General features: G+C 27.3%; 1 protein-coding gene across 1 annotated transcript in view; it reads right to left on the reverse strand.

The window, feature by feature from the left end:
• The window catches only part of LOC129917713 (somatostatin receptor type 5-like), a 58,976-nt gene extending 44,296 nt beyond the window's left edge, over nucleotides 1–14,680 (reverse strand). The window contains exon 1 of the mRNA XM_055997782.1: nucleotides 14,270–14,680. The gene's annotated coding sequence lies outside the window, so the exon portion shown is untranslated. The remainder of the gene's footprint in view (nucleotides 1–14,269) is intronic.
• Between the last annotated feature and the right edge of the window lie 6,560 nt (nucleotides 14,681–21,240).

The following is a 21,240-nucleotide window of genomic DNA, read 5'->3' on the forward strand; positions in this document are numbered from 1 at the left end:
AAATTAACTAATTACAGAGTCGAAAATTAGAAATAAATACAAGAAATGGCGGAACGAAGTCCGCCGGGTCAGCTAGTACATCTTAATAAAACAAATGAAATAACATACTTGTTTTGGAGGGCAATTTGATTTCAGATTCTGTTTTATTATTTTGAAAAACGATTTTTGTGTTATTTAAACTTTTTTGTTTTGTTTTTATAAACCTACAATAATTACATTTACTAAATTTCTATACATAAAAAGTCCTAAAAATTGTAGCAACTTCAACCCTAAGAGCAAGTTCGTGCGACCAAGTCGTTCATATTATTTTTTTTTTTTTTTTAATTTTTGATCTTTTATGTTTTCGTTCATGTAATTTTATAAATCGTTATTTTGAGTATTTTCGATTTACGTTCCGTTCACAAATTTCAACATTTGAAAATTAAATTTTTAGTGCATAAAATATTTATTTTAAAAACATTTTGCTTTTTTTTAAACCAAATCAAAAGACACAAATTGGAAATTACTTTAAAAACTCTTTTTTTTTTTATTTTAACCATTAAGATTTTGAAATATCGAATTTTGTTTTTCCATTTGCAGGATTTTGAGTGATTTTGTTAGTAGATTAATTATTTTCGAATTTCGGTTTATCTATATCTTAAAATAGAGAAAATAATATCACCATTATTATATTATTTATGATTAATATATATTTTCTGTAATGAATTAAGAAAAAGAATATATTTTATTAACTTTAAATACATTTTGTATTGAATTGAAATGTATTTGTATTATCTTTTAATAAAATTATTAGAAATTAATATAAAAAGATTAAATTTTAATATACAATAATTGAAATTTAATACATTTGGTTTTAAATTCTAATATAAACTGTATTTTTTTTTAATACAACTGTATTATATTTTAATACATTTGGTATTAACTAAAAAATTTTAATATTTGTCTTGTATTAAATTTTAATACATTTCTGGTGTAGACCTATATGTAACCCAAAAAGTATTGAAAAATACTCCAGAATTTTTTACCGTGTAGATGACTTTTATTTTGTTTTTTTTTCGTTAACCTGCCCTGTGTTTTTTTCTACAGCTCAAAATTTTCAGGTTCATGTTTTTTTTATTCTTAAAATTTTGAAATATATACTTAGTTACTATATTCTTTGAAGAACTTTATTTTTTCTAGTTAAGTTTTTTTTCGATTTCCTGTCTGTCTGAATTTCGCTCTAAAATGTTTTTGAAGTAAAACCGTTTTCATTTCTCAGAATAAATGTTTATTTATTTTTTCTGTACTTTTGATATCTGAATTTTGGATTTCTTGAATTCGGTTTCATAGAAATTTTTGAATTTTTTTATTTTGTATTTTGAATATCCGAAAAGATTTTTGACTGTGAATAACTATTATTTTTATCTACCTTATTAAGTTTGTTTCAAATTTTAGGCTTTTCTATTCCACTGTCTAATGGTTCGGTTCTTTGTTTTGCAAAGTTTCAGAAGGATATCTCTTGAGGGTTTAAATGTTTTTCATTTTTATTTGTATTTTTTTTTTTTTTTTGCTATCGTAATTGACTACCTTAATTTATGTCTTCGACAATGATGTCACGTACGATGTACTTCCTGTCAATAAGGGTGTGGTTCTGGTGAAAGTGTTTTCACAAAAAAAAAAACAGTTCATTATTTTCTTGAGTTCGTAAAAGTTTTTTAGCAACAACATACGACAATGTTTGAATTTTGCTTCTCACATTTTTTGCTGAGAAAATGAGACCAAATTTCATCAAAATCTAGTCTTATTTTCTCAGCACAAAATGTAATACACTGTTAAAAATTTTTTTCTCTTACTGGGAATAAAAGTCTCAAAATATTTAATTTATGGACAAATGAGTTAAAAGTTCAAAAGTTCTCTTGACAGTCTTCCTTAAGAAGGATTTTAGTTGTTGCTAAGAGGATAAAAGGCGTAAGTGGAGGTTTCGATTAAATTAAGCAAATAATTTGAGAAATTGTAATAATTTTTGGAGAATTCTATAGCCTAAAAGTATTAAAATTGAAGATATCTAAACTATCTTGTAATAGTTTTTGTGTTGAATCTATTAAGACCCTTTAACTATCGAAACCAATTTGAAATAAATTTGAATTCAGCAAAAAACAATTTGCCAAAACAAAACCAAAAATCCTCTTTAATTTACCATTACCTCTTTTCAACAATTTATTGTCATGTTTATTGTCCCCCTGTTGTATATATACCAAATACCCTGGATATAGACTATACCTATGGGTAATTTATTATCTCGCTTTCCATATATCTTCATTCAAAGCTATCAACTGATGAAATACCTGACCTAGTTTTATTTTCAAAAAATCCCCACACGGAACAATAAATTGCTCTTCGTCAATAACAAAACTTCTATACAACAATACTGGCAACGCGGCCCCCCGTCACCAACTAAATCCTATAACAGAGCTACCCACATATAGAAAAACAAGTGACAGAATTGCCACATTCACCTCCATAAAATAGTCATGTCGATGTCGGTCGGTCGGTGTCCTCTCAATAAACAAAAAAGAAAAAAAAAATTCGCAATGCAACTTACCTACCATAAACAATTCCCAAAGCTTCAAATAAAATTTCCCCCCAAATCTAACCCTAAACAAAGCAACAAAAAGAAAGTGAATCCTAACAATAAAGAAAAAAAAAGAAAAACCACCCTCATACTTCAACACGTTTATCGAAATTCTAAACACCCATCATCATCATTTTTGTTACAAAATACCACCACAGCAGCACCACCACATAAAGTTTCATCCCTTAAAGGGATCGAGTGGGATTTTGATGAGGTTTTGCGTGGCGTGTGTATTCATTCCCGCAGAGACTATTTGTCTTGCCATCAGGAAATCGTAGCTCATCCATCGATCCGATGTTTCATTAATTTGGTGATAAGCTTTTCAAAGTCATTTCAATAATTGCATTCTCTCGGTAACTTGGTTTTGTGTGAGGCAGCACAAAACAGCCTTGACGCAGTGCTGCCAAAGCGTTTTCCATGTGTAATTGTAATTTTCATCAATATAGGATCAACACCATCAGAAATTGACACCTTTTTGGGAGGCTAAACGAATTGCTTTAGGAGCACATATTAGCACTCAATTAATTCGGTCCGTTGGGTAACAAAACAGGGGTGTCGTAGGGAGTTTCTAATACTATAATTAATAGTATCATAGTATCAAGAGAACAAAAAATATATATGCAAGGGAAATTTGAATTTTTTCAATCGATAGATACATTTTTATTGTAAGGCCAACAAAGGTATTGAAAAAATTTTAGAAAATTTCGAAACCAAGTTATAAATGGTTTTTTAAAACTTATACATATGTATAGTAGACCCTTCGAATAGTCATGATAGGTAGGGGACATTTTTTTGACAATTTTAAAATGTCATTCAAAAGATAATAAAAAGAAATTACAGGTCTGATACGAATCTTTTTTTAAGTCTCTGTGTTCTGAAATATGAATTTTTGAAAAAAAAACTTACTTTTTTAGGGGTATTTTTAGGTGTTTTTTTTTATTTTTAGCAATTTTTGGAGCGTTCAAAAAATTTCAAACTTATAAAACATATAGGTTATAGGTGAATAACGGGAAACGCAAGTTTTTTGTCCGTAATCTCAGCTTGAAATTTCGACATGGTTGGCCTTAAAAAATTCTTACTTTTTTTTTGTAGGCATCGTAGAAATATAATTGAAGGGTCATTTAAAAGGTAAAATAATTAGCTTTCAGATGATATAAAATTTATTATTGGTTGTCATATAAAAAAATGGATTTAATGGTGTTAAAAGAGAAAATAGATTAATTTTTTTTTTGCTTTTTTTTATGAAAATTAACTGGATTTTCGACGTGGTCGATACAAATATTTTGAACTAAAACAATAAGCTTTTAAATAATATAAAATTTATTATAAGTTGTCATAAAAGAAAAATCATGTGTGCAATTCAAACGTGGTAGAAGTTAAACCTTAAAAAAATCATTTTGCTTGAAAAAAAAAAATCGAAAAAATGTAACTTAACTCCATCACCTTTAAATTAATTTTTTTTATATATAAAAAATGATTTTTTTAAGTTTCACTTTTACCACGGGATTTTTTTTTTTCTATTTATTTACCGACTTCCAAAACGGAGAATTTTTTTTTATGTTTGTTGCCTCATAACTTTCGACTGTGTGAACCAATTTTGATAATTCTTTTTGTATTGGAAAATAAAAATAAAAAAAAAAGAAAAAAAAAAAGTTGAAGTATTTTATTTGATTTTTTTGCCAAGTCGACAGCCCTGGCACAAAATTACACAAAAGGACAAGTGTTTTACGTATAAACTGGCACTGGGTACGTACAAAAGGTTTAGATTAAGGTCGGTTGTTGGGAAATGTTTGTCAGGAGGTGAAGGCATTTTAATCAAAATTAATTAGCTTCTGATACAAGGTAAGTACGAGTACGTTTGTCCAATTTATGAGCGGATTAGAGTTCACGGTAAATATTAATTACATCATCGCAATAACAATAACACAGGGAAAGAGAGGTAGTAAATGAGGAAGGACGAAAGAACAGAAGCAGGTTGAAATCAAATAAAAGTTATTATGAGTTTAGATAGAGAGTAGATTGCGTGATTGAGGCAGAGAGAGATGGGGTAAAGTAGGGAGGAAATTGTGTACAACAAAATCTTTTATAAATTTATTTGATATGAAAAGAGGAAAATATTGGATTTTATATGTTCCCAGTTTCCATTCCCAGTGATATAGTTGAACCAAAAAAGTAACATGCTTGTTATACCCTATAAATATAAGCCGATTGTGTTTGGCTATGTGGAAAATTGAGTTACATTGTGTGATTGTGGGAGTATTTTGTTTCTATTTATGAATTCTTTTTTTTTTTTTTTGGTTTTGTTTTTGAAATGAATTTCAAATCAAAAGCATTCGGTTGGGTAATTTGAAACTTTTTGTGCTGAGTTTTTTTTATTATCTTTGTCTGTCAATTAATATGAATTTATTGAGCAATTAAGATGAAAAAAAAAAAAGAATTAGGTACTTTTGATAGAGGTGGGATTTTATTGGAAATTTTAATGACTATTAAGCTAAACTATACAGGATCAATTTCAAATCAATTTTTTTTTTTTGTCTTAACTTTCGAATTTTATTACTCAATGGTTCAATGATTTTATGGAAAAGCAATAATTTCTCACATTTGATTGGAAAATTTGATGATGATATAAATAAAATGCATGTGCCAAATTTTTTTTATGCCTAATAAAAGCTTAAGTTTTTTCTCTTTTTTTTTTGTTGAACTCAATAGTTACTATATTTTTTCAACATAAATTACATAAATTGTAATTTTAATTGAGTTTAAAACAAAAAATAAAATTTTATAAAAAAAAAAAATCAACTATTCCGCGTATTCGTAGTTTTAAAACAATATTTAGTATTTTAATTCTTAACCTTGACGAGTAACTACAAAACTTGGTGTTTAGTTTTTTTGGAGATTCTCCTGAGGGGTTTTTGGAGTAACTTTTTTGAGTTCTTTACAAAAAAAAAAAAAAAATTGGATAGGTACCGATTTTGTTAAAACTTTTTTGTTCAAAAAAATATTTTTTTATGAAAGAATATAAAAGAATAGCGGTTCTAACGATTTCTCTTATATCTAGAGAAACAAGACAAGAAAAATTAATCTCATTAATTGTAGCTAAAGAAATGCTAGGTTGTTGCGCAAACTAAACATTTGTAGCTCCCATGGTTTTTGAGTTATTATTTTCTCGCCAAAAGTGTTTAAAAATAAGTAGATTAATTTGTATTGAAAAAAAAGCTGATTACAATATACCTAGGTAGTTCTGGGATAGGCTATTACATAATAATTTAAAAATACTAAAAAAGTATGTTTGTCGAATAAAATTCAATTTTGATAAAGTTTAGTGAAAATGTATGTACATAGATATTTTTGAAAATATTAGGATAAGACCTTAATTAAAACTGTTTGACTGTTTGCACTTTTGAAAAACTGCGAAAAAGTTACTATAGTGCAATTAAAGGATTTGAAAAATGCAAATCGAACTCGAGATAACAATCAGACATGACATGACGATGAAGGAGAATGCTTAAAAAGTAGTTCTTTATCTCAGTCTATCTCTTCTCTATCTCTTCTCTATCTCTTCTCTATCTCTTCTCTATCTCTTCTCTATCTCTTCTCTATCTCTTCTCTATCTCTTCTCTATCTCTTCTCTATCTCTTCTCTATCCCTTCTCTATCTCTTCTCTATCTCTTCTCTATCTCTTCTCTATCTCTTCTCTATCTCTTCTCTATCTCTTCTCTATCTCTTCTCTATGTGACTTTGGTCAAAATCATTTTAAATAGTGTTGAAAGAGTTATACCAACTAATTTTTATATTATTTTTTGCTTTTTATAAAATTCACTAAAAAATCAAATTATAATAATTATTTTTTAAATTTGTTCATAAAAAGATTAGAGCAACTATTCCCCAAGAACAAATACGTGCGAACCACTCGTGCATTGTATTTGGACTGTAAATAATACTCCACTTAAACTTTTGCCAATTAAAAATATACACGTTAACACTTTTGTATGAGATAATTTATTTCTAACTTTAAATTAACTTCCATATAACCATATTTATCATCTAAGGTCGCATATAGAAATATAAAAACTTCATTAGCTACCTCCCGAAAAAAAAAAATACTCTGCACCAAAATTCTGAACCACTCTTGATTGCTATTTGTTTCACTGAATTCCCTTTTGATTGCCTTTACCTTTTTTAAAAAAACTTCAAAAAATATTTGCATTCAAATGAAAAATAAATAAAACTTTAATTTTTTTTTTATTTTTGCTTCAGAAAACTTTGCAATCCTTTTGTGTTAAACGATATAGCATAGTAGGAAAATTCACACGATAGTCTTTGGTTTGGGTTTTTTTTTTCTATTCTAACTTAATTTCGACTTCTGTTGAAAAAGTCCTTTGAATTTATGCTCTCATGTAAACGATGTTTTAAAAAAGTTGTTTTCTCTAGGTAGTTTTCTACTCATAGAAATGGATATTTGCTTCTGAAACCTTAGAATAAACACACAAACACAAACTCAAACAAAAAACACGAATCCTTTCAAATTAATTTTTCTATTTTTTTTTTTGTTGAATGAGGTTTCTCTTTTAACAAAAAAAAAAAGTCCTTGCATTTAAGAACAAACAAACAAACTTAAAAAATAAAAAGTTGTTCATATTACGTTCCTACAACTGTTTGGGGAAGTAGAAAAAAAAAAACCAACAGAGTTTTTTTTTTTTATTTCTGTTAACTCTTTCCTCAATGCGAGTTTGTGTGTGTGTGGTTGTTTGCCTATATTTTTTTTTGTACCCTACCTTAATTATCCTGGCTAGAATTTTTTTTACCTTACTGAAGAGATAAGTATCGGGTATTATTTCAATTACAAGGGTGTGGCTTATTTGATTTTGTTGTTTATAACAAAAAAAGGCAACAGTGCATGTCCCTGAACAACATATACAACAAATATCCTTTTTTTATATTTTTTTTTCTCATTTACGATTTACCACAAAAAATAAGTGAAAAATAGCTACTTTTTTTTGTGAAAACATTTCTCGCATTATGAAGCTGTCGGAAAAAAAATACAGATCCACGTGCATTATAATAATGTTTATTGTATTTGTAAGCGCGTCAAGAGTATGTCAATGTCAGAAATGTTCCCTCACTTTCGTTGATTTATTATTGAAAAATCATAATAAACCTGCCACATGTATATTTTTGTAGCAAAATATTCAATAGCACCCCATTGAATTATGTTTTTTTTTTTTTATAATGTATGTGGATTTGTTAGATAGATAGATTATTTTTTTATATATAAGTTTATATTTATGTCAATCATATGAACTTGATGGATCTGGGTGCAAAAATTCATTATTCGAAACGAAAATTTGATAAAAAATCGAAAATTTGTATTCAAATCCACGAAGTGTCTGAGAAGAGAGTGTGAACTCTTGATGACAAATTATGGGGAAAGTTTTTGACATTTATTGGGTAAGGAGATGATTTTTTAGAGACATGGGAATCGCGATGACACAGTGAGGAAAAACGTCTTTGATAAAATCTAATATCTTGATTTTGGAATTGGAATTGGAAATCGACTACTTTCGCTACGCTTTGCTATTTTTATACTGAAATAAAACGAACCCTTGTGATTTATAATTCTTCACTATTCTCCACAGTTTTCTGTCGAATTCGGAATTTTGAGGCAATATGAACTCAATCTTGGGAATTATACTCTTGTTTCTTGTAAGCTTTGTTTGTTTTTCGCCAGAGGAAGTTCTAATTCGCTAAACATAAGACCCGGTGGAATTATACTAACTTACAATTAATTTTAGATTAAAACATCATGTTTTTGACGTGATAACGTCTTATAAATCGATGAACCATGGCAGCCACCACAAAAAAGTGACGCCATTTTCTAACGTTCCACTCTCGCACTTATACAGTGCCGCAAAAATTTCAATTAACCCTCTGTAGGCACACCTCTTTTTTGCGAATTTGGTTTATACTTTTTCATGGCGCTAGAACTTTTTTCGGTCTCACTATTTTATGGACAATCATATATGATATTGATGTAAAATTTTCCGAGGAATCCGAATACTGTATTCACAATTCCAAAAAAATTCATTTTCACCCTTATAAAGACACTTTTCTGTGACCACTTTTAATTTTTGTCCTGCCAAATTCGCACCCGTTTGCCGACAGAGGGTTAAACTGTAAGAGATACAAAAATCTTCTATAGCTCATTTGAAAGACAATAACCTAAAGTTGAATGCATTTGAAGGATTTTAAAAAATCCGTCTTTTAATAGGGTAAATAAAGGTAAAACAAAAATGGCTATTTTCTAAGCACGACAATGTTAAGAGTTGGATTTTTTTTTTAATCGATAGATAAATTAATTACAAGACTGACAATGGTATTGAAAAAAAAATTCTAAAAAAATTCAAAACCAAGTTATTAATGGTTTTATAAAACTAAAATATGAAGTAGACCTTTGACGAATAAGTGATTATAGGAAGGGGACATTTTTTTTGACAATTTTAAAAACTTCATTCAAATTATAATAAAAAAAAATTAGGGGTCTTATACGGATTTTTTTTAAGTCTCTGCGTTTCGAAATATGAATTTTTGAAAAACACCTACTTATTTTGTGGTATTTTTTTTTTCAATTTTTCATAGCGTTCAAAAAATCTATAACTTATAGACCATGTAGTCTACTGTGCGCATACATGTGCAAAAAAATTGGCATTTTAAAATGATTTTTGACCGAATAACAGGAAAAACAAGTTTTTTTACCGTTTTTAACTGTTTTTTTATGTTTATCTTTTTTTCTTCAACAGATAAATAAATGAAATTTATATAGATAATTGACAGGACTATATTAATGCAAAATTTCAATCAATTTCGTAAACAAAATTTTGAGATAACGGTCAAAATAAAGTTCTATTTTTTAACAGATTATATCTTTTGATCCAGAGCAAATACAAATTTGATTTAACTTTATTGAGCATCCTGATGATGTTACCTTTCATTTGGTATATCACACATAACTGTACATTCACTACAAGCTACACAATGTTAAATAATTAAAAAAACTTGCGAAATACCTCAAAACACCTGTTGAGATCTGTTGATCATGACCAGCCACCCATGTGGGAAGTAATGTAGTCTCAGTTTGAAATTTCAACATTGTTGGCTTTAAAAAATTCGTGATTTTTTTATAGACATTGTAGAAATATTATTGAAGCTTCATATAAAAGGTGAAATAATAAGCTTTTACATGATATAAAATTTTTTATAGGTTGTCTTAAAAAAAATTGATTCAATAGCGTGAGAACATAAAATTATATGTTTTTTTGATTTTTTTTGATGAAAATTGATCGAGTTCAAAAAATTCTAGCTCTTTTTGTAGATGCCTAATAGACATGATCGATATATATATTTTGAGCTGAAGCAATGAAGCTTTCAGGTGGTATAAAATTTATTATAGGTTGTTATATCAAAAAAATGCATTTTTGGGTGATGGAAATGATTTTTTCACTTTTTTCATAAGAAATGATTGTTTTTAATAAATTATTTTAATACTTTTTGCGCATTGTAAAAATTTAAAAATGGTTTTATTATTTAGAAGAAATATTTGGCTTTTTAATGGTATAATTTTTTTAAAATAAAAAAATTAAGATAATGAGAAAAGAAAAAGGGTAATTTTTTCAGCTTTTTCTTGTAAATTATGATTGTTTGAAATAAATTAACACTTCAATTGGCTCTTTTTAAAAGCACACAACCTGTTTTCTGACGACGTTATCACGTAAAATCATCGTCCGTAAACCGGCTTAACAGACAACCTCTTTTTTCCATTAAAGAAATCTGCTTGTGGAAAGATAAATTGATGTATCTAAATTTGTTTAAAGAAAAAGATGCAAAGACCAAAATAGATGCAAATACAACCAAATAACATGAACAAGAAAACATCAAAAGTGTAAAGACGTTGTTTTTCCTTACATAAAGATTATCTCTTGTCATACGATTCTAAACTGGAAAGAGTTTTCAAGTCAAATAAAGTTAGAAAAAATGTCCTTGTCAAGTTAAAAAGAGAATTTTGTATTCTAAAAATAGTTTCATTTGAAACTTGTTGAAATATTTATTTCTTACAATCCGCATTCACATTTGTTATATACTGAAATCGTAGAGGTTTTGGAATGTTATGTTAGGAACCTTAGGGCATCTTTTTTCTCAAAATAGAAATCAGTTCTGGAAAGAACTGAAAGAATATATAAAATTTGTGTCATAAACTGACATTGTTTAAAAAAACAAAATAAGACATAAGTCATCTGGAGTCAGAGTTGCTATCAGTCAACAATTATTATATGCACAAATAAAAGTTATAGTACAGGTAAAATAGTACATAAAATCAAGATATAAAACAAAAAATTGTTACAATCATGACACTTGGCAAAAAGTTTGCTTTTGGGATAAGAACCAAGGACAAAAAAGTCTATACAAAAATAGTTGGGTGGAAGGGTGTTTTTTCGCGGACAAGAGGGAGGGGGTAAAGGTCAAAAATATACTGAAAAAATTGTTAGTCGAATATCATCATATGACACATGTTTTCAAGGTATTTTTTGATGCTGAACCTAAAGACATAAAAATAAAGTCAATACGATTGCTCTAAGAAAAGTTATTGCAGATTAAAAACAAGTTTGCTTGTTTTTTGACTTCAACAGGTAAAATATAACAAAAATCCATGTGAAAAACATGCTAAACTGATGAAATTCGGGATGAAGCTTTTAGATAAACCAGGAACAAAGGATTCATAAAGTTCATAAAATTATTTTTGGTGAAAGGGTGTTTTTTGATAGGTTATCTTGTTTGTGAGAAAGGTATCATAACAGCTAACTTAAATTGTATTAAATTTTTAAAACTTGGTGAAAAAGTTTTGGTTGGTATAAGAATTAAGAATCTATAAAGTGTAAAAAACGATCTTGAGAAGAAATGATGAAATTCGAAATTCCTACCACAAAAATTGGGAAAAAATTGTTACACCAATGAAAGTTGGTAAAAATGTTTCATTTATAACAAAAACCAAGAACCCAAAAAGTCTATACAAATATTTTAGGTTAAAGGGTGTTTTTTGGGAAAATAGGGAAAATCCGCGATAAGTCCAATAAAATCAATGGTATAAAAGGTACCCTCACGAAATTCAATAAATATGCTCTCTTTCTCATGGGGATTACGAATAAAAGAAATCTATAAATTTTTTTCATGTGAAAGGGTGTTTTTTTTTAGGTGTAGAGAAAATATGGGTATATTTGGAAAAGTGTGCAATACTAGAGTAGTACTAGTGGTACCCTATTGAAATTCAGGAATTATGTTACATTTTAAGATAAGAAACAAGAATCTAAAGTGGCTATACAAATTTCACGGTTAAAAGAGTGTTTTTTTTAGTAAAAACAAATATGATGGATCACTCTAGTGAAATTTGGTGAAAACGTTTAATTTGGGATAGAAAGCTAGAATAGAGAGTTTTTATAAAAAAAAATTAGGTGAAAGGGTGTTTTTTTCGAAGAGGCAGTAAAATCTGTAATTGGTCCAAAAAGCCAAAAGGAGAAGGTATTCAATTCGTCTGTATTTTTTTTGTATTATTTTAATTTTTTTTTATGTTTGTTACCTCATTACTTTGGAACGAATGAACCAATTTTGATTTTTGGAATTGAAAAGCTGGTGCTAGCAGTGTCAGTTTGGGCTATAAAAACTATGAAATAAACCATAAAACCCAGTTTTGATCCATAGAAGTCGGTTTTGTTTTTTTTATTAAAATGATTATTTATTTTTTTTTATATATAGGTAGGTACCTACATTTCCCAAATTTCTATATAAAAACTCTTAAAAATTTAAGCAACTTGAACTCTAAGAGCAAGTTCGTGCGACCCAGTAGTGCATTTTATTTTTAATTATTTTTTTTACTTTTATTAGTACGTATGGTATACTAAATTCTTTTCAAATATTACTAATTTTATGATGTTTTGTCTTATTAGTGAAAGATGTACTCTACACGCTGAAAGTCTTAAAACATATGTAAAGACCTTATTATTAGACAATCGGTTGCGTTTTAACATCAAATTATTCGATTTTTGTAGTAAAATTGTTTGAAATATTGTATTTAGGTACTAATAGACAATGAGCATCAATACTGAAAAAAAAAAACTTGGGGTAAGTCAAATTTTTAAACCATAACTTATTTTAGGGTTTTAGCTTATATGGATCGCAAGTATTAACTCTGCCAAATCAAAGATAACTTTCAGATTATAAGAACAATCTTTGTTGAAAACGAACATTGCTAACATACGGATTGAGCGGAAAAAAAATACAAAAAATTAACTTTTTTCGTTTTGTGAGTTTTTTTTTTTAATTTAAGATGAAATATAATTGAAAATGCTTAAGTGTAAAGTTTAATCAAACTCTTTAGAGTCGTTTTTAAGAAAATTCCATTTAGAACCTCGAAAACTTTGTATGGGATATACAAAATAAAAGTAAAAATCATCTGTTCCAAATTAAAAAAAAATCCGTTACCTGTTTAGGCAGTTAAATTCAATCCTCCACACCCTTTTCGGCACGTAAATAATACTTTCTGCATAGAGCAGGCCAAAATTTACCAAGCAAATTGGTTTCTTAACGTCAACAAAACGTAACTGAAATTACAAGTGGATTATTTTATGAGGCGTTTGACTTTTAAACAATCCCAACCTCATCAATTTTGTGGATATTTTAATACCTACTAAGAATTTTATCTTTCCTTGCAAGCATGCTTTCTTGTAGTTTTTAATTAAAATAAAATTTGTTTACAAACAAAATTCAGTCATTTATCAGTATTGCACTAAATTTTGTCAAACGAACGAAGTTCAAATGTGACATGTACGAAAACTTGAAAAACACAGAATCCGACGGAAAAAATGGTGGTCAAAACTGTCAAAAGATGAGCAACTTTTAACATTGTGCTAGGTACCAATTTTCATAAATCAATAAGTGTCAATAAAAATAACAGGTGTTCGTGTAAACATTACAAAAATTAAAGGTTTGATCAACAGTTCCAATTTCCCTAAATGTCTAAAACTTGAACAAAAGATATATTTTCTGCCATGTAAATGCAATTTAACACTATCCTGTTAAAAAATTGAAATCATAGAGAATGTTTGATTAAAACAATTTCATTACTCATCCGCCTTCTACTAAATAGTACCTACTTGAATTTAAACTAAATCATTTGCCTACACTCAAAAATATTTCATATCTCATCACAAACAAACTTAAGTACATTCAAACTTATGCATTTACCCTATTGCTTATTGTATTAAATCATCCAAATGAAGGTTGAAAACACCCAACCCAAAACCAAGAAAACACAAAAAGAAACCAGTACCTTAACAATGGGTTAATATTGTATTCTAAAAGCATATACACAATGGTTATCAGCATTATCTCTGCATCTCTTTGTATTTTATAAATAACAATAGTCTCATGCCTCCCATATTGCTTTAAAAGCCTTTAGACGTCATCTTCATATCGTAATCTCAAAATGGATGTAATCCACTTAAACGTTCTTCATTAAAATTAACAATAAAATCTTTTATTCGAGTATAGCTACTTGACTTTTGACTTTATGAAATATTTAAAAAAATGAAATATTTTAAACTCAAAAATTACCATTTAAAAAAACAGCTCAATCCAATGTAGTAGAACATTTGCATTTATTTCCTTTTTGCTCTATTTGTATTGTTGCGTGTAATTTACTGCAAAACGTTGAATTTTAAATATTCAATAATTCACTTTTGTTGATTTTGAAATATATGTTAAATGGGGCGCCGCGGCGTTTAATTAAACACTTTTTATTTTGTATTTATTTTCGACAAATTGATGTTTATTTTATGAATAAATATTAACTTTGTCAGAATTGGTACATATAATTTCTATTTGAACAACTCACAAAACTCACTTGAATTCGCTGTAAATTCGAACAACTTCTGCTCTTGAAATCTAATTAAACTTTTTTATCCCAAATCTTCAAATTTCACATAATTTCCTCTTCTTCTTTTTTTAAGCAAATAGAAATGAATATCAAAAGAATTTTTTTTGCAAAAAAAAAAAAATTTAACACACCAAAAAAAACTTAATCGAAGACTAATTTCCGTTGTAGCAAGAAATCGTTGAAACAGCTTTGACACGGTACATTTCAAAAATCCAATTGATATCCTTTTTTTTTCTTCTAAGTACCAAGGATACAAGAGCTCAAGAGAGATTTTAACATACAAAAAACTTCAACAGAAAATAAAAAAGAATAAGAAACTTGTCCACATTCTTACATGGTACAGCAAAAAAAAAAAAAGACAGACAAGAAATATATTTCGTTCAATCAAATTAAATGAACCAAACACAGTAATAGTTTTGACGGTGTTTTATTTTTATTTTATAAGGACGGAAATTATATGGCCATTCCCGTTGGTAAACGCCGACAGACTAAACCTAAAAGAACAGAAGTGAAAGTATCTTAAAGATAATACACTGAATTCTCTGGGTTACAATTTTATCTTAAAAATTCTGTTTTTTTTATTTTGTTGTTGTGGGGAATTTTTGTTTTCACCATTGGCATGATTTTGGGAGGAAGCTTTTATATATTGCATGGAAATTTTACTCCCAATGGAGGAGAGTAGAAAAGCTTTTAACTCCTGTGTTGTCTAGCAACATTTGCATTTGCAAAAGATATGTTTTTTTTTTTTTAATTGAGAAATGCAGCTGGTTAGAAGATATATGAAAATGTGTATTTTTTATAATAAAATATGACTTTCAAAATCTCAGAATTTTATGTTTTATCAATAATTCAGCTAACATACATATTTTTTCCAAAAATTAATTTTGTGGCAGGTACTTTAAACATTGAAATTAAAACTGATTTCTCATTTGCATATTATTATCATCGAATATGGGTTCACTATGGTGTATACGTAACTTTTTTTTTTAACATACAGTACCTATAAAATATTTATTTACAGTTGGGTTAGCAATGAATAAATTTTTGAGATGATTTAGATTTGATTCAATGCTATTAACTGAAACCAAATTAAAACCCTTAGAAATAAAAAAAAAAAAACTTGAGTATCGTTTAAAGAATTCCAAAATAATTTTCTAAAAATTCTTTGTTACTTAAGAAATTAAATGATTTATATTGTTTTGAGTTCAAAACTATTTTAAAACATGTTATTGAATTAAAAAAAAATTTTTTTTCTAATTAAATTGAAACTAGTTTTACACCTTTGTCCCAGCAATGCGTTTTTATTTGATTTGTTTTTTTATTACAAAATGGCAAAGTTCTCTGAGTCAATTTTGACTATCTGTTGAGTTTTAAAAGTCTATAATATTTTTTGGACTAAATTAAAAAATAGTTTATTTTTAAATAAAAATTTTCAAAAACAAAATTTGACATTTTCAAACAATTTTTCAAAATAAAAAATTTATTGGTTTTTTCAAAGCTTTAATTTCTCAAAAACCAATTTTTGACTTTTTTAATCAAAATAAAAAAAAAAATATATTTTCAAAATTATAACATTACAGCTTCTCAAAGGCTTACATATACATTAGGGTGGGTCAAAAAAAAAATGATTTGGTACTTCGAAAACTCGATTGCTAGACACCTCTAGAATATACTCACCAAATTTGAGCTCTTTATCTTAATGGGAAGGTCCTCCGCTTTTCAATTTTCCATTTTTACATCAAGCTTCTACTAAAAAAAAAAATATTTCTTTTATTAATTGAATTTTTAGCCAATTTTTTTTTACATATTCTTGTAGAAAATTGAACGCTCTACAAAAAAGGTGAAATACACTTTTTTGAATTATCTAACCGTTAAGTAGATATTTGAGGTCCAAAAATAGAGAAAATCCTTAAAAAATCGTTTAATTTCATTATTATAATTTTGTAACAAATTGAAAAATTTTAATAATCAAACGCGCATGACATATTCTTGTAGGAAACAAATTGCTCCACAAAAAAGGTCTTATTAACTTTTTTTATTAATCTAACCATTTGAAAGATATTCGAGGTCCAAGTTAAACAAAAATATAAAAACTTTTTTTACGTCTCTAACAAAATTTCATCAAAAAAATTATATGTCATTGTCAACAATTATTACACTTGGTTAACAAAATTAAACTTTTTTTTTGTTGCCGAAACAAAAATATACTTTTCTGAAGGTTTTCGGTGTGCTGAAGTCGAATCCGAAGTCAAAAAAAATTAATCAGCTCCCGTTTTTTAAATATTACCGTTAGAACATACAGTACTTCGGACCTTATTCTTTTATATAAGGAAAATTGTTTGAGAATATTTAGTAACGGTTTTTAAAAGAACTATCTTCCACCTTTTTAAATCTGTTTAAATCTTTCCGATATCTTTTTTACTGCCCGAGATATCCTCAGTTGTTTGGTATTTTTATAAACTTTATAACGTCATTATCTCCTTTATGATGTATGAAGCCAAACCCACTTACTTCATTTTATGATATCTCAGGCAATACAAAAGATATTGAAAAGATTTAAACAGGTATCGAAAGACGGAAATAGAAACCGTTACTAAATATGCTCTAACGATTTTCCTTATACAAAAGAATAAGGTCCGAAGAACTGAAAAAACATTTTTTTTGCATTTTCTAACGGTAATATCTCAAAAATGGGAGCTGATTAGTTGTTTCTGACTTCGGATTCGAGTTCAGCACACCGAAAACCTTTATAAAAGTATATTTTTGTTTCGGCAACAAAACCCTTGTAAACCAGTGTTATCTATTAATTAACACCGTTTTAATGAAATTTAAAAAAATTCTCTCAACTGTTTTTAAAACTGTGTTCGGGATCATTTTAAAGGCATTGTAGTTTGTAAATTTAGATTCGTTAGATCGTTAACAAAAAAAATCAAAGTTAAAAAAAAGTAAGGTCCGGTAAAAAAAAAATAACACAGACATTTTTTTCTATATATTACATACATATTTGAAAAAATAAAATAAACTGAGTATTTATTTTTCAAAAAAAAAGCCTTTTAACTCAAAATTATGGGCATATTTTTTATTTTTGTTTTTTTTTTTTTTTTTTTTTTTTGAAACGTAAAACATTTTATGACAAGGAGCAGGATTTCAAAATTTTGGGGCCAAAAATATTTAAGTTTGTAAAAATGGTATAAAACAACCATAAAAATTGTGTATTAGTTTTTGAATTTATTTTTGGGCCAGTATCTCAAAATTTCTTGCATTTTATTAAACAACCATAAAAATTTCCTGCTTTTATCACAAAGTGCCAAATTAACTTCTTCTTTTTCATAGCTTAGCCAGCTCACTAATTGACGTTCATTTTATTGAAGTTTTCTTGTTGTTGGTTGTTGCTATTTTTTTTTTTTTTTTTTTTTTTTTTTTGAATATAGTTTTATACCAGTTCAGGACTTTTGTTTAAATGGTTTAACCCCATCAAGGCGAGATTTACGGCTTTACTCTTGCGAATAACTCATAATACTAGTTTACAAAAAAATAAAGAAAAATGGCTCAAAGAGACCAAAAACAGAAGATTTTGAAAGTCCATATTTTATCCAATTTTAGCCGTATTCAATTTTTGTGACCATTATGTTGAAAGATTTTTCATTATGTTGAAAGATATTTTCTTTTCTCCGTTACATGTTCAATATCTATAAATGATTCAAGAATAAAAATAGACTATTTAGTAAAAACACCTAAAATGTCATGTTTTTCTCTTTTTCGAATAGTTTTTCATTAGTTTTTTACAATATTTTAATTTTAAATTTTTTTTAATGGATACATATCGATAGAAAATTTTATTATCTACAAAAAATTACAAAATACAAATTTTCATATCCGGCTTCCTTTTCAAGTTATAGACGAAACACACAAAAAATAACAAAAAAAAGTCGAAAATATTGATCGTTACAAAAATTATCATATCTTTATAACTTATTCATAGATTTTGAATAAAATTATCTTGTTATCTTTGCCAGAAAGTGAACTATACATACAAAATATAAAACTATGAGGATTCACAAGATTTAGATTTTTTATGTCAGTAAGAAACTCCTTTTTTTTGCAAAAATTCGATTTTTTTAAGTGTTTTGATACAATCACTTAAACTTTTTGAGTGACCCAAAAAAGTTATTCCAGTGTTTGTTGCTTATTAAATCAGCTTTCAGGAACCGGTTTTTCTGTTCAGATTAGTTGTTTATTACTCAAGATATAGCCCGAATACTAAGTATGCTGAAAAAAAACGACAAAAAACTTCGAAAAATTATATCTCGAAAACGTATCCATCGTAATTTTTTTTTAAGTGATTTCCGAGTTCCTGAGATCAAAGTACGTAAGGAAAAAATAGTGGGATTGAGTGTCCATTTTGGCTGTAGGCCTGTGTAAATAGTTGAATTTTTTTTTTTATTTAACATTTTTTCTTTTAACAATTTATATAATTTATTTTAGTATAAATGTTAAAGTCTCTATTTTAATTCTGATTGTTAAAACAATTCTTGCTATTCTAAAAATAAATTCACAAAAAACAACTCAAACAAAACAAACGTGGAATGTAAAACCTTGATGTTTTGTATTTACCAGAGGTAACTAAAATATTTAATATAATTTGTAAAGGTTCCTTAAATGGCAAGTTAATAATTCGTAAAAAAAAAATTCTAACTAAATTGAGTTAAAGAGATTTTTCTTGACAAACTTTCCAATTGAATTGCATAAATTGAATGAAATTTTTTTGACAGTTGACCAATCCGAGACCAGAAAATACACTAAATATTAAGTCCCGAACTTTTCGGAACCTGTCAAATACTATTAAGCGATTTGACAATTAGAGCAAAACCATGCAACCTAGTTGTGGATTTAATTATTTTGATGTTTGTTTTGTGCTTTGACAGCTAATGTCTGTGGGTGGTGATGGTGGCTGTTATATAGATGATAGCTGTTCGAGACGTATATCCTTTTTTTTTTACTTCCACTCTCTCTCACTCATTGAAAATAAAAACGAGGACTATTTGTTCATTTTGTGTGCTGCGTCTTTTGTTGAATGGAAAGTTTACTCTTCCTTTGTTTGTTATTTGTCTGCAAAGGACAAATATCAATTAGCCGACGAATATAAAAATGAAATAGAAGAAAAAAAAAGAACAAAAACAAAAAGATCTAGAACTGAATAGATTCACTGCATGCGAATTGTTGTTAGTAAAAAAGAAAAATAAAAAGTTCTAAAAGCCAACCGAGACTTATATATGTAGCTGCTACCTACATTTTTATTGATGTTTGAAAGAATAGAAAAAATAACCATGATGAGTAGAATGAGAGAAGAAATTATCGGCGGGACAACACAATTGTTGAATGTAATCAATTTTCTCCAGAATGACAGGATATCATTCTAATTATGTTGACTGAAGAAGTTTTTTTTTTTTTTGCTGTGAAAGGAGTTTTTTTTTTTGTATTTTATTTTACGATGGACGCGATGCTGAGAAAATTGAATTTAGGAAAATGCGCGTGAAATAAAAAGAGAATCAGTTGGGGATGAGAGATAATGGTGGTGATTAATTAATGATGAAAAGAAATGAATGGCTAGCCAGTTTTTGTTTTCTTTCTTTTTTTTTTTTTGAAGGATCACAAGTTTTTGGTAAAAACAATGCAACATATTTTGGTGAGCACTTTAAAATGATAATAAATTGAACATATATAGTGAATTTATTTTGACTTTCTGAACAAAATGGAGAGTATCCATAGAGTTTAAACAATTTGAATGAAATAATTGCAAAAGCCAAGGTTACATTTAATCGTATTTTAAAAACAACTGTGAATATGCCCAAATATGATTAGTCCCTGCAAAATTATATATTAATATTCTGCTGATGTCATATTTATAACAAAAACTTTTACAATTTATTAGATAACGTTATTTTTCAAAAAAAAAAAAATAAGCCTGTTGCCAATAGAAAACTTAGTTTCATTTGCAGATGTAATTTATGCAAATTACTAAAAAAACATCACCAATTTGCACTTGGGTTAATTTTAAAATCTATTAGGTATAATTTTTATTGATAAAATTAATCGAATCTGTGCAAGTGTTAAATTTATATGAGTATTTAATTTCAATCAATTTCGAATTTAGTTCGACAGAAAAAAATATTCATTTTAATATTCAACTGATGCATGCAAAGTGCATAATAAATTGTTATTGATTTTTGCAATTATTTGAATAATTTGCATAGATAGCATAAAGTTTTTTTTTTTTTATGGAAAAAAATGACACTTATTTTTACTATGGCCAAATACTTATATTTTTTTTTAATTTATTAAAAATTTGCGTAGTTGCTAAAATAGTCAGTTTTATAAATATTTATTTTAAATCTGTTTTCATAAAAAATTAATTTTTGGTGTAAAATTAGATTAAGTTTTTGTTTGAAGGGTTTTCTATGTTTATTCAAGCATTAAATTTCTCCGCTTTTAGTTAATTGATTTTTTTTTATGAAAATCAGAAATAGGTACAGTTTTAAAATAATTAAGACTTTATTCATTAAAATTTATAAATTACTGCAAAATACAAATGTTATTGAGTTGAGTGTTAAAATCAAAACAGATTTCTCATTTGCATATTGGGTCACTA

Source organism: Episyrphus balteatus, chromosome 4 (genome assembly GCF_945859705.1).
Source record: "Episyrphus balteatus chromosome 4, idEpiBalt1.1, whole genome shotgun sequence".
NCBI classification, from domain to species: Eukaryota; Metazoa; Arthropoda; class Insecta; order Diptera; family Syrphidae; genus Episyrphus; species Episyrphus balteatus.